Consider the following 12,804-nt stretch of genomic DNA (forward strand, 5'->3'; position numbering starts at 1 on the left):
TCTTTATAATAATAAAACTATCAAAAAAAAAAAACAAGTAACCACATTAAAATTACATTGGCAGCTATTTTAACCCCTCAGTGCAGCATTGCAGATTACTACAGAGCATTACCATTTTTAATCAACTCCCAATAAACTCAGCGTCAGCAATAACAAAGAGGGAAATTTATTGCCAAAAATCTATCGTCTGTCTAATTAAAACTGATCACTTCAGCTGTGATTGTTTTCATAAAGGTATATCTTTTTATTTATTAATCATTCTTCATTATTTAACAAGCTATAACTAATTCAAGAGATTAGGGCGGCGAGCTGGCAGGCTGGGCAAAATGCTTAGCGGCATTTCGTTCGTATTAGCGTTCTGAGTTCAAATTCCACTGAGGTCGACTCTGTCTTTCATCTCTCGCAAGGTCGATAAAATAAGTACCAGTGAAACACTGGGGTCTATCTAATTGACCGATCCCCCTCTCAAAATTGTTGGCCGTGAGCCAAAACTTGAAAACAATATTCCAAAAGAATCTTTCTTTTTTTTTTACCCTAGCATAGAGCTGAACACTATGTTGGAGCCCTTAATGAAGAAAGAAAAATATTAAGCCATCGACCATAAAAATTGTAGATTTAACTCTTTGAACCTCCAAATATGCTTTAGGGGACACGTTTCGTCTGACTATACCCCTACCCCGGAAGACGCAAAATCGAACAGCCACATGATGATTTTGTCTCACCTGAATATAACAATGTTTTTGTCGATTAGCGAGTCGTAAACCATGTTTTTGCGACTTCTAATGGTATACTTAAACAAAATCTCACTTACTAAAGCGAACTCGTAATTTCAAATGGTTAAAACTTCTACTTTCTATAATTTTAATTAATCTGCCTAATTATTCTACTGAACAGAGAGATAGTGAATATGCCACTCCGTTGGTTACGGCGACGAGGGTTCCAGTTGATCCGACCAACAGAACAGCCTGCTCGTGAAATCAATGTGCAAGTGGCTGAGCGCTCCATAGACACGCGTACCCTTAACATAGTTTTCAGAGATTCAGCGTGACGCAGAATGTGACAAAGCCGGCCCTTTGAAGTACAAGTAGAACTCATTTTTGCCAGCTGAGTAGACTGGAGCAACGTGAAATAAAGTGTCTTGCTCAAGGATACAACGCACTGCCGGGAATCGAACACACAGAATATAAGCATTGGTTAAGTATTATGTGTTGCTCTTTACTTAGTGGATATGAGTTCGTTCTCGGTGCCAGTCAACCTACATAAATTCCAATTCAAGCGAACCGAGCAAGTTGCACCTTTTGACCGGCAGATTTAGAAAATTATTTTTTGTAACCAAACACTTTCAAACTTCGTATACTGGTAGAATGTGTCATATAAAATATCTTTTACTCTTAGCGTTTTTGAGAAAAGCTTATATTTACGAAGTTATTTCGTGTTAAAGTTGTCGTATTTCGGTAATTTCAACCAATCAATGATGTGTATTCAGCTGAATAAAATTACTACCGTTGTTTGTTTCTTACATTGACTCTCTACGAAACCACAGATTTATAGTTACGGGTATAGCTGAGTCAATCGTACCTATCACATAATCTGGTATGTTTCTTATTTACTTGGAGCATTGAAATTTCGAGACGACTTTGAATTTGGAATTCAGAAAGCAAAATACTACAAGACTTTTTTTTTTTTTTGCCATGCACGTTCTACAATTTATATCAAGTTTATTACACATACTTGAGCGATGGATTCATTTGCGAATCTTTTCTGCAGTAAAACATATCAAAAGGAATTCAAACAAGAAAAAAAAGCTGCTCTTCCCAATTAAATGTTATTCACAACAGTAGAACAGCTAATGTTAACATTGTTTACACTGTAAAGACGTGTAGGAATGTGAAAAGCCCGTGACAGTGACTGGAGACGTTACATACATACATACATATATACATACATGTATACATACATACATACATACATACATACATACATACATACATACATACATACATACATATATACATACATGTATGCATACATACATACATACATACATATTTATACACACACACATACATACATATATATATATATTTATATACTCACGCACGCACGTACATACATACGTACATACATACATATATATACACACACATACATACAAACATATGTATAAACACACACACACATATATATATTATACACAATATTCATACCTATTTCCATACATATATACATACGTTCATGCAAGGGTATAGTTTTGTACATACACATATATTCATACACTCACACATGTCTACACATGCACACACATTCCCACACGTATATTCAAGATTTTATTGCTAACTAGAAAGCAACTTCCGGTGACAACGATTTGCCAAATAACTTTGAAATATTCAAAAATGAAAATCTGCAACACTATTACTTTCATCACTTGAGGAGATGTCTTAAGAGAAAGCCAGCTTGTTTTCTCTTCGTATTAGCTTTAAATATTGCCAGAAATAATTATTTGCTATTTGCTATCTAATGGGCTGGGAGGGTTGGTGTCCGAAAATCTATTTAAAAATACATGTCAATATAACTCTTCACTTTCAGTTGATTCATACTTATTTTGGGTAACAAACTAAAACATTGATATTCAATGCATATTTCGCTGTATTGCTGTTTGATTATACGTAGACTTTGCATTATTGTTGCTCGGCTCAATATAGAAACTGACGTAATATTAACTATGATAATAAACATGGTATATTATAAAATAGAACTTACATACATACATATATGCATGTATATATGTATGTATGTAAATATGTATGTGTGTATATATATATATATATATATATGAAGAGAGAGAGGGGGAGAGAGAGAGAGTGAGAGAGAGAGAGAGAATCCAAACAAAGAACTAAAAAAAAAACAATAACGCGAGGACGTGGTACAAGTACTGTATTATCAAACGCTCAGGAAAGGAAGGAAAGAGGATTTAACGTTTCGAGCCTTGCTCTTCTTCAGAAATGGAGGCACGTCCGAAGGAAGGAAAGACGGGGGAAGAAAATCGCCAACGATACACACGCGGTTACATTTTGAAATGACCGGAAGGGAATGGGTGAAGAAAAAGTTCTTTCTAAGACGGGAGATTGCAAGAGAAGGAGATATGTGTGTGTATGTGTGGGTATGCGTGTGCGCTCAGGTTTGTGTGTGTGTAATAATAGCACGTGTATGTGCGTATGTGTGTATGTTTATGTATGTATAATTGTGTGCGTGTATGTATGAGTGTGTATTGTGTGGGGGGGGAGGTATGTGTGGGTTCATTTGCATGTGTATGTGTGTGCGTGTGTATATACATGTGTGCGTGTGAGTGTATGTGTGTGTATATGTGCATTCGTGTGCATGTGTGCGCGTGCGCGTGTGTGTGCTCATGTTTGTGTGTGCGCGTGTGTGTATGTGTGTGCACTGGATTCCCCATTGCGTTCTGGCGTTCTGGCTGAATTAGGAATTTTATGCGGTAATCTCAGCCTGCCTGATGATTAGCTTCGCTGAGTAGAGTTTATTGTATAACATTAGCATAATATGATTCAGCTAGTTAAGAAACATATGTAGCGTACATTTTCCTTGGTCCACTCCCTCAGTTTTATTCGCATGTTTTAGCAGTATTAGTTGCATAAACTGAGTTGTATAGAAAGTGTCAGCTTATCGAATTGCTTTGCATCTTCGATATGGGAAAAAGGGTGTAACTCTCGATGCCAATAAATTGTTATTGCATCTTATCACAGACTGTTCCATTTTTGTTCTCTGTACCAGCCACCTACACCTTGAAGCTTGCAAACGTCCTGCACTCGGATCCCTGGATCGTCTGTGTGTGTGTGTGTGTGTGTATGTGTGTGTGTGTGTGTGTGTGTGTGTGTGTGTGTGTGTGCGTGTGCATTTATGCATGTATGTATGTTTCGGTGTGTAAGCTATCTTCTCTTTTGAAACCAGAGTTAGTGATTGCGTTATTTTAGTAAGGGGCCTGCCTTATCAAATATTTCCTTTGAGGAGTAGAGATTAAATATGCTATTATTAATATTAGCTACACTGTTTCTAGAACTATCGGGGAATGATAAGACTGTTCATGTCTATACCCAAGTTTTTCATTAGGCTTATGGTAGGGCTTGTCAGAACACAAGTTTTGGGCTAGAGAAGCGTCGAAGGAACCTACTTTAAAAAGGCTAGTTAGTGGTTACTGTGATTTTGAGGCCTAATTGGCCAAAGGGAGATATGAGATTTTTCCTAAATATACGGCCATATCACGTTGAAATCACCGGTTCTCGTCTGATCACAGAAGTTAAGCAACGTCGAGCCTAGTCAGTACTTAGATGGGTGACCGCTTGGGAAACCTAGGTGCAGTAAGCATAGCACATACAGCGGTGGTGCCCCAGCATGGCCGCGGCCTCCGGGCTAAAATATTTTTAAGGACTTTAAGGATTTATACCAAGTGTATATTAATCACAGCCGGGAGCTATGCCCGATCCATCATCACAATGTAGACTGTCTCCTTAAGATGTCTTTTTGGAAAGATTTAAAACTGAAACAATCGTTAATTCAAAAGGGGATAATGGCTGACTAGAGCTTTGTAAGTTTTCTGATAGAATCAATTAGGGCAGCAGGAAAATACTATGATTCTAGAAGTTGGGGAATAAAGTCAAAAGTCTTTTGTAATGAAAAATATTTTTTAAATTCAGACACCACAGCTTTATCAATTTATCAATTTAAAAGTTGTTCTTAATTTACCTCTGCCTGCTCGTCCGTGACTAACTTGATAAAATTAGAGACAGTGTGTGTAAAGATCGATTATAATATTTAGACAAGAGATAGATCAATAGAGTTTTGTCAAAAGGATGTTTTAAGCTACAAGCCAATTTGGTTTGTCAGTTTCGCTTTCCATTATTTCTTTTAAGTATATATTTGTGTGGTTTTCTGCAAAACGTCAAAATCTTGATCCAGTATTCAACTATTAAGTTTCATCATGGTGCATTCCATATCGTGTAGCATTCCTGCAGTTCTAATGGGGGTATCGGAGTTAATGATGGGTATTTTGCTATTAGCATTTGTTTTAGTATTCTTCTGTGATTGTACTCCCAAACATAATACATTACGGTTGCAGTTCTTTTTATTTTAGATCATAGATCAAAATGATTTAAGATCTTGAGAAAAAAACAGTTTTCATAAATGTATTTTATTCTTTCGCTCTTCGAAACATCTTGTGAGTTACGAGTACTCTAGTGGTTAATATTGATTCGAGGCGACGAGTTTTTTTCTGAACTTTTAGAGTTTAACATATTTTAAAATTATCGGCTTCTCTCCGAGAAATGAGTTAAATTTTCGATCATTCTAGTTACCTTTGGGGAAGTTATTTTTTTCTTCACAATATGTAGTTTCCGTAAAATATGTTACTGCTCATTTTACACCTTTATGTTGTTATCTATATCGTATCACTCTCTGATTTTGCAACATAAGTTGTTGATGCTACAGTCATCGTGTGTGGTTTCAGAATAACTGTAGACAGATAGCCATTGATTATCAACTACTTATCACATGTTTTAATATGGTCTCTAGCGATAACATCGATATATTTAATCATGAGAGTGGTTGTTTTCCCTACAACCATCCAAGAAACACTTAATGTGAACTTGGAGGAATTAAGAAGACTCACCTCAGACTACGAGCTTAGAATGACTTTTGGATTAGATACTGCAGCCATTTCAGTTGGATTGATTATATGTGGAAATATCTGTGTGTACTGACTTTTGATCGTTGCGAAGGCGTCGAAATTGATGGAAGTTTATCAGTTTTTAACGTTATTGATATTCTCTTCCTTGGAAGCTTTTGGCTGGTTTCGTCAGAATGGATTTAGTGTCAATTCAACAACAGCAACAACAAAGAGCGAACAGCAACATTAGCGAAAGTGGGAAAAATTGTTGATTAGACATTAGAGTAGCATTAGAGTAGCATTCCATGCGACCAGAAATTAACAACAAAATACTACTAGAACCTATAAATGATGAAAATTTGAAGTGAAGTGACAAAAATATCAATAACACGAATTAAAACATACTGATGCTAAATGCCAAAACATAAAAGCCTCTTGGAATGTAGAAATTTTGATGTTGAGTATCCATGGCTGGACTAAGCTTGTGTGGAACCCGCAAGCAAATGTCATAAAGCATTATTTAAAACAAGGAGTTCTAAGTTAAAAACCTAGTTATTTTATCGAATTATGATTATTTTCAGAAATCCAACTGCATATATGAAGCGATCAGTTAATCCGAAAGCGAGGCAATTGAAATGAATACAAGGGCTTCACTATTATTTTGCATTACGTTTGTTAATTATCTGATAACAGATATATTTCAGACATTTAAGTGGCTGAGGCGTGATAAATTATGTTGCAAATTTAATTGAGTTGGCACTTGATTTCGTTTTCAACCAAACCTAAAAACACAATTTAAGTGCTACAACTTCATGCGAATTCAATAATATATAGTATTCTTACTTAAGCACCTAAAGAGCACAGATCAAATATTTTCCCCTGATACACAGCTTTAATATAACGTAAATTTGTTTTATGGCCTAACATTGAAAATATGGATCTATTAATTTAAACTTATTTGTGTTATAGTTTTACTTAACAGCATTAAGCTAATGTAGAAACGGAACACAATAAATTCTTTCTTACCTGTTTAAAAGTCTCAGTTTGATTTAATGGACTAAGTTACCATTACGATGTCTATAATATATTTGTAATAATTTGTTTTGTTCAATCGATCGTAACTACGAGGAAAATAATAGCTAAGCTTGGTTACTGTATGACGTGCTTTATGCATCGAGATAAAGAAAGAGAATAGCAAATCTATTAAGTAGCATCCGGCAAAAATGAATTAAATCTACATATTTATAATTTGTGTTCAGTTGAAGGCATCTTAGTGCTACAGCAACAAAGATGGTGCTGAATCGCTTGCAATTGATACTTTGCAAGTGTTTAATTTAAAGTATTGGATTTCAGAAGTATTTCGAGTTTTGGGTCAAACTTAAACACCTAGATGTTTCATAAAAGCTGAAGGCAGTGCGCTAATATAGTAATAAAGCATACAACATGGATCTCTTGAAAGATCGTAGCATATGCATTGTGAATATCAAGCAATGCTAGAATATAGCAAATATCAAAGTAAGAGGCAAAATGTTAACCGGAGCAGTATCTTTAATTAAGATACATGCGAAGTTTAACGTTTATGATGAGGGTAGATTTAATAAGACAATATGGAAATTAATTTGTCAGTGATGAAACAAGTGCAGCGGCAACAACAACAACAAGGATGACACTTAGGTATGCAGACAGTTAAACAGTTTTAAATATAATCTAGTTTTCTTACATCACAAACCGCCAAAGCTGGCATGTGCACACGTACAGATTAACACCAACTTTATCATACACACATCCAAGTATGCACCTATATATGAACATTCACAGTTGCATTCCTGTTATGAAGTTAGAATTACGTTATCCATTGTATCCATTCCTTATCCAAGATGGTTAGACGTAATTTAAGGGAGATTACTGTTTCTGGCAGGTCAAGCTACTTTATAGAAGTTCCCTTATTCTCTTGTGAGTTTATATTTGTGCTGACTAAAGTGGATAAATATATAAAATGGTTTCAAATTCTGACAGAAGGCCAGCGAAATTAGGGGGACGCGTAAGTCTGTTATATCGATCCCTATGCTTAACTGATGCTTATTTTATCGATCTCGAAAGAATATCGATGTATAAAAATGGATGTATAAAATGCCAAATACAACACCGCTCAGACAGACCTCTATTGATATCATTACGTTTGCATTTTAACATGGTCACCGTTAGAGGGATAAATGTTTACAAAAACACTAGTTTTAAAGAGTTACATTAACATCGCTACATTTTAAAAATCGTTTTACATGATAGGTTGTAATATCATACATAAATACTAGCCCTGTGACAAAATTTGAAACCAGTATTATGCATAAATGTTGTCCGTCTTTATGTTCTGAGTTTAAATTCCGCCGAGATCAACTTTACCTTTCAACCTTTCGGGGTCGGTAAAATATGTGCTAGTTGAAAACTGGAGTCGATGGAATCGATTTGTCCCTCCCCCGAAATCGCTGGCCTTGAGCCAAAATTTGAAACCAATATTATATATAAGTGTAAGGAAGTAAGATTGCAGAATCGTTAGCACGCCAGGCAAAATGCTTAGCCGCATTTCGTCTGCCTTTACGTTCTGAGTTCAAATTCCTCCGAGGTCGACTTTATCTTTCATCATTTCAACATTGAGGCTCATGTCGTCGACAACGCTCCACCACCACCATCACCACGCCGAAATTGTTAGCCTTGCCAAAATTTGAAATCAATATTATGCATAGACGTCTAACAGAAAACAGCAGAAGAATTTGTCTCGTGAATGCAGCGTCTAAAGCAGAATGTGAATTCACGAATGAGGCACTGGAGTCGATATAATCGACTTAATCCGTTTGTCTATCCTTGTTTGTCCTCTCTGTGTTTAGCCCCTTGTGGGTAGTAAAGAAATAGGTATTTCGCCTGCCGCTACGTTCTGAGTTCAAATTCCGCCGAGGACTTTGTCTTTCATCCTTTTGGAGTAGATCAATTAATTACCAGTTGAAGATTGGGGTCGATGTAATCGACACATCCCCTCTCCCAAAACGGCTGCCCTTGTGGCTAAATTTGAAACCATTAATTGCTTTCATATCGCCATGAGGAATAAATATGGAAAATTGAGTGTACCGATGTCCTGCTTTATATTTAATATAATGGTTTCAAATTTTGGCACAAGGCCAGCAATTTCGGAGGAAAGGGTAAGTCGGTGACATCGACCCCAGTGTTAAATTGATTCTTATTTTATCGACCCCCAAAGTCGACCTCGGCGGAATTCGAACTCGGAGCGGAAAGACGGACGCAATATTGTTAAGCATTTTGCCGAACGATTCTGCTAGCTTGCCGCCTTACATTTACCTCATATAAAGAGAAGAAGCTGATGCTGTGCCTTACTTCTATTCGTTAATCTTACGGTTAACAAGTGAAAGTTTAAATTTTTGTATGTGAGCCATTTTCGCACCATTGTACTGGACTTACGTAGGACTTATTACCTAATTATTTTCTTTTTGTCCCTCATTCACTGGTGAAGTAATACAAATTAGCTCGTATCAGAGAAAATTAATACATTGACACTAGGTTATGATACACAACTGCCTTCAGTATTCGCTTTTCGTTTTATGTTTTTAGGTATTTGCAGATCTGATGGATTTGTAAGAGCTCCGTTTTAAACTTACATATTTTGTCCATTACATAAACTGTTCCCTAAATAACACACACACACTCACAAGCATGCGTTTGTATATATATACTATACAACTCTTGTTCTCTTGTTTAAAATTATTTTATCTCTCTCTCGCTCACTCACTTTCCCTTTATCTCTCACTACACACATATATATAACATACATACATACACAAATACGTACACAAACGTATGCAATCAAATACATTTTCACATATTGATTCAGTCAACTATAATGCCACCACCACTACAAATCTGTGGTTTTTATGCCAAATTAATCAATATTATTGCTGTTAATCAAAGAGTTTAGGCTCGTCATTTTAAACTTCCTATTCTTCCATATATTAACAAATAAATATATAAATAAAAATAAAAAAAGATTATTTTTAATGAGTATATTTCCAGACTCTTTTTAAAAGTTTGCGCTGCTAGAAAGCAAACCTTATATATAAAAGTACAAATATATATGAAGTAAAAATAATTTCCTTCCGTTTTTTTTTTTATTATTCCATGTACTCTCATTATTATTGCATTTGTGTAAACTCGTCTACTTCTCTCTTTAACGTTCCCTCTCTCTCGCTTTCTTTCTCCTACTAATTTTTCTTCTTTCCTTATTCTCTCTCATCTCTTCTCCCCCTTTCACACCCCCCTTACCACCACCACTTGGCTTTCTGTTTTCTCGGCCACTGCATCAACTCAGACTCCGTGATGCAACATAACCAATTACAGACTGTTCTTTTTAAAGAATCTGATTGTTCCGCACCAAAAGCATTGGGAGAAAATTCCAGTCGGAAGTTCTAAAAAAGAAAAGTCTTATGAAAACCATTCCCATTTATAGATCAAAGAGAAGAGTTGCAGCCAAATAAGAGTGTTCGATAAAAAGCAACATACCCATACGTATATATGTATAGGCGTTTATGCGTGCATCTCTCTCTCTTTCTCTCTCTCTCTCTCCTTTTGTATATACATACACAAACACATATATGTAGGTATATACATATATAGATGTATATGTATATATATATATACTAGCACTATGACCCGGCGTTGCCGGGTTTAGTGCTGGTGCTTGTTGTTCGTTGCCGGGTCGCAGTAAAAAATTCTCACTAAATCAAGAGCTAAGTTTCTTATCACATTTCAGCCTGGGCCAGTTTTGTTGTTTATTATCTAGTTGGAGCTTTTTATGACAGTAATTAATATTCATTGGACTTCGGTTTTCACACCTGGAACAGCATAATCATGGAAAATTAGCGGGACTGTGCACATGCCATTAGTCGGACAAAAAAGGAGGCAGAAGAAAGCGAAAAACTCGAATTTGGCCGCAAAATAGCAGGGTTTTGAAAATATTCATAAAACTCGTTTGTTGAGTTTTGGTTTCACACCCAACCCAGTTCTGTGCAATCATTGTGGCGACGGGAACGCATGGGTTGAGAGTTTGACTGGCAGAGGTGATCAAGTTGCACATGCCAGCCCTTTTGACCCCTCCCCCTCACCTAATCCCCTCGTTCTATGAGTGAATAGCAATGGTGGGAAGAAAAGTGCTGATTCCGGCGAAAAGACAGAACAATTAGAGCACAAAAAACAGCATTCAAAGTGGTTTTATGACGCATTGAAGCAAGTAACACAGTAAGGTCAATAGTTATAAGTTCACGACGCATAGAAGCACGTAAGACGTCAAGGTTAACTAAGGTATAAATAATAGGTATGCCCTTTTGCCGGAAGGCCAATTTGGCTCCTGATCCACTGAAATGGAGGAGGTTAGGTTCGGAACACAACTAAGCCTTCAACTAAAACCTAGACTAACCTTACGGAAGAGGGCTCGGGAGTCTCTAATAGGCAGCTTCTAATCCCGATCTATCACTAACCCATCATAGGGGTTCTAAATGACATGGCTGTAGAGGAAATTGGCTGTGGAGACGTGCATGGTGGGTTTGTTTCGGAGGAGGACGACTGCATTAGATTAAGGACCATTGCAAAATGTAGCTTTGGAGATCCGCATTGGCGAAATTTACCAAAACTTACCGACAGCCTTCACAAAAAGGGACCCAGCCCTTTAACCTAACCTAATAAACATATGACAAATGAGAATTGTTTTCGTTGAGGATAGCATCGGTATAACAATGCATTTATAAATGCTCATCCAAAATCTCGTTGTAAACAATATTGCGGGTTTTACCCTCAGGGGCATATACAAACAGGGCATTCCTACTTCCAACGCGGGAGCAGGCAACATAAAGATGCCCATGCGAAAAGCAGGGCTCACCCAGATGTATTCCCGCGACTGAGAGTGTCTGTCTCTGCGATTTGTTAATTGACATCGCTTAATGGTTTTCTGGGGTGACTGGGGAAATGAACAGATCTTCACCACCATTCTCAGATAGTTTTGAAAGGCCATAGAAAACGTGAGACTTTTACGTGAAAAACTGTGGATTTGTATAAAGGACACACAGACACACAGACATTTTGCCATTTATAGATATAGAGATAAATCTGAGAATGTGTCTGTCTGTATGTGAGCATCACCAAAACTCAAGAACTACCCAGCAGATTTCATTCAAATTTTACATATGCCTTACTTAAGGTCCATGCAGTATAATGGACCAAAAAAAAAAAGTTCAACTTCTTGCCTAATGCGAGCCCGGAGCAATATCTTACCTCTTACACTATTTCAGTATTACACGAAACAATAACATTGCAAAGTGAGATAATACTTCCAGTTTTTTATTGTGAAACTATCAATACTTTCACTAAGTATATATATATGTTAGCTTCATATCTATTAATTTCCCTAGGATAGATTTATGTATGTATATGTATGTATATGTATGTATACATTTATATGTATATATATGTATACATATGTATATATATATGAATGTATATATGTGTATATATATGCATATGTATATACGTGTATATATATATATGTGTGTATATATGTGCGTATATATATGTATATATATGTGCGTATATATATATGTATATATCATCATCATCATTGTTCGACCGTGGTCGAGACAATGGAATTTACCATGCTACGCCAGACTTCACGGTCCATCATGGCATTACGGAGGTCCTGTTGCTGGATGCCTGTATCCCTGGAGATTACATCAGGGTAGGGGAGTGTGCGCACTCTGGTATTGCGAGTAGATGGCTTCCAGAGGAGAAGAGTAGAAATTACCTCTTTTTCAGCTCAACAACAATGTCCAGCAAACTGGACTCTCCTACCTTTCACAAGAGATGACACAGGTGGTAGTTTCCCATATATATATATATATAATGTATGTATATATGTATATATGTATATAAATATATATGTATATATATATATATATAAATACATATACATATATGCATATAAATATATGCATATATATATATATATATATATATATATATATATATATATATATATATATATATATATATACATATATGTATATACATACATATAT

At 36.1% G+C, this 12,804-nt stretch overlaps 1 pseudogene; it reads left to right on the forward strand.

Annotated features, from left to right (window-relative positions):
- The first annotated feature begins 4,261 nt into the window (after positions 1-4,261).
- LOC115220642 lies at positions 4,262-4,380 on the forward strand (annotated as a pseudogene).
- The last annotated feature ends 8,424 nt before the right edge of the window (positions 4,381-12,804 follow it).

This window comes from Octopus sinensis, linkage group LG16 (genome assembly GCF_006345805.1).
Source record: "Octopus sinensis linkage group LG16, ASM634580v1, whole genome shotgun sequence".
In the NCBI taxonomy this organism is placed as follows: domain Eukaryota; kingdom Metazoa; phylum Mollusca; class Cephalopoda; order Octopoda; family Octopodidae; genus Octopus; species Octopus sinensis.